This window comes from Pieris napi, chromosome 15 (assembly GCF_905475465.1).
Source record: "Pieris napi chromosome 15, ilPieNapi1.2, whole genome shotgun sequence".
Lineage (NCBI taxonomy): Eukaryota > Metazoa > Arthropoda > Insecta > Lepidoptera > Pieridae > Pieris > Pieris napi.
In genome coordinates, this window is record NC_062248.1 from 11,238,965 (window position 1) to 11,241,999 (window position 3,035).

Consider the following 3,035-nt stretch of genomic DNA (forward strand, 5'->3'; position numbering starts at 1 on the left):
GTAATAACGTTATGACCGATATTTTAATTGACAAATATTCAATTCTCAATTCACTTTAATTGTTACATAAGTTACCAATTACAGTAAGTGTTTATAAACATAGTTTTCATTGTTATTGTACATTATAAATATTTTACTGTTCCTAACTTGATATCTATGATACACTTGAGATAATGTTATCTAATAATGTTGGTATATCCCGTATACAGAGACATCATTCATAAATAGTTTTATTTCTTTAAATACTGTTTATTTTTCAATTTATTTTATGTGTAATTCTGTTACAAGAGACCCTAATATTACATACTTGAATTGTAGTAGGTATGTATATTGTATAGTAGATAAACAAACGTCTTATCGCATCGTTTGATTATGTCTTTGACGCTGTTAACCTACCATAATTAAACGAAACGAGTAGTCGTTTCATGTACTTATAAATTTAATGTTAAGGCAGAATTTCCATATAATTGTTAAATGCGCACATAGAGAGTCCATGAGTGCACAGCCGGGGAACGCACCTACGACCTCGGGGATGATAGATAATCCTGCCTGTTTTAGTATGTTAGAAATATAGACATTGTGTATATATGCGAAACTAATATTTGTAATTTATGTGTGACACGAGGGAAATTACCTAAAAGTCATGTAAGAAAATTTGTAGCTTAAATTCTGTAGAATATTTCCTTCCAGTGATTACTCGGCTGATGGCATAGCAAACCTATTTCTAAATCCACTCCAGGAAAACATTCAAGTAAACATCTAGCGCTAAAAATGTTCTCATTATCATGATACACCTCAAGATGTCTCAAATACATTGTTTGTAATATGAACCTTAGTGTAAGATTTCAAGGTACAATTTACTAAAGCAAAAATGTAAGTAAGAATGTCATGATCGTGTCACGTAGTTTGTTCAAAAGTTCACTCAAAGCTGGCGGTGGTTTATGGTGACCAAACATTTTGAAAAGATTTTATTTTGTTAAAAATTTTTTTACTAAAGCTAGAAAATATGAATACATATTGTTCATCATTGTAAGATTTTGACGTGTATTAGGATAACAAACTTAATATTAGTTTCATCGAGTTAAATAATAGAGATTTATTTTATTTACATTTATTTACTATGGCATTACAAGAATGTCGAGAAAAAATAAAATATAATAAAGTGCATAACATACACATAATATACACAATATCGCTACTGTGAATTTACTCTGCGAACATACAAATATGTCTATAGTGTCGGAGACAGCATTCATTAGGCGCAACGTCTTTGATATCGGGGATCTGTGCAACAGACTTGTTCTGGCCCTTGGTATCGCGAACAACTTCCTACAACTATCCCATAGGTACAAAAAACTGAGTTCTTGAAGCACAGTTGGAGATAAATATTTAGTCCATATTATAAAAAATATAAGTAATCTCTCATTACATGGAAAATGACAGTCATCCTATGCGGCATGCGTTTCTCGACATCTTTCCGCAGTTGAATCCGTAACGACATGAAAATTTTCCTTCATGTTTGTTAAACTCAATATTATACTAATAATTATTTAAGTTTGTTTTAGGATAGAAATAAATAATTTTATTTATAAAAACCCCAATAGTAAATGCTCACACCCATAGAGCAGTCAAAATTTGACGTTGGAAATGGGTGTGCAACGAGAAAGACTAAAGACATCTCGCACAAACTTCAAGTCTTCGTCAATCGCTGTCTTCGCCCTATTCTGGCCCAAGGAGATCACTAACGAGCAACTTTGGGAGCGCTGCTGAGGAACCGCTTAGCCAGCAGATTAGGCGACGCAAGTGGAAATGGATAGGCCAAACACTCCGAAGAGATTCCAACCCGCAAGCAAACCCGGCATCGTACAGTATTAGGTGAGGCAAAGAGAGCCGGAAAGTCTTGGAGCGAGGTGAAACACGGCTCAAGATCTAACGCAATGGAGGCTCACTGTGGGTGCTTTCTGCCCTATCTAAAGGTTAAGACATTAAGACATTAAATACTCAATTTATGTTAACAGTATTTATGAAGTTGTGTTTGATTGCGATTCTCCATGCTAAAGCAACGGACATTGGCAGTCGGTTAACCAGCACCTGGAGACTAAGGTACTCGATATCAAAAGAAAAGAAGGAAAAATCTAGATCTAGCCTTCGAGATCAGTCTTCGCTTTCTGTTGGTTGTTCTATAGGATAAAAATGACCTCAAAACTCTAACACTTGAAAAACTAAACCTTATTATTAAAAATTATTACTAATTCACAAATCAGCCTGGCAGATGGCGCTGCAATCGTATCTAGGTAATTTATCTATACTGCAACCAAACACCTGATTTTACAGGTACGAATCTCGGATATCTTCTGATCGATGAACTATCTGGGTTCGATCCCCAGTCTGAACCGTCTGAATTATTTTTAAGAATAAGATTTCCACTGAGTAAAGTCCTCTATCCCTTTATCCTTAATTCGTAAATTCATCTTAATTGATGAATTTGTCATAAAATATGGCAAGATTGATTTTTTTACAAAGTGTTATTTTATTTATTTATTTGCTAAATCATGATCCATATATTTTATGCTATTATTACTTAAGATGTTATGTGGAACATGGTGTAATGGTTGCAGCTCCTTACAAACGTTGTGTATAACAAAAAACTTAGCCATTAAAAAAAGTGGCGGAGAGTTTTCTTGCCAGTTCTTCTCTCCCGATCTACGCCCTTGATTTGAGAATTGGCAGTAAAATTAAAAGCATTAATGTACGTATATATTTCTTTTTTGACGTTCATAAGTGTACATTGTGTTACCTTTACGAATAAATGATTTTTGACTTTGACTTTTATATGAAGAAAGCTTAAATTATTATCTAATCAGGCCCAAGAGTCTGTCTATCCGATTTTGCTTCTAACAAATAAAATATATTCCCAGTTATAGGTATAGAACTTTTATTAAATTTATTAACTTAAATACAAGTGACTGAGATCGGTATATCCGGGTGGCAATTTAATTTCCTATTGCGGGCAACACTGACAGGTTTATAGCGCG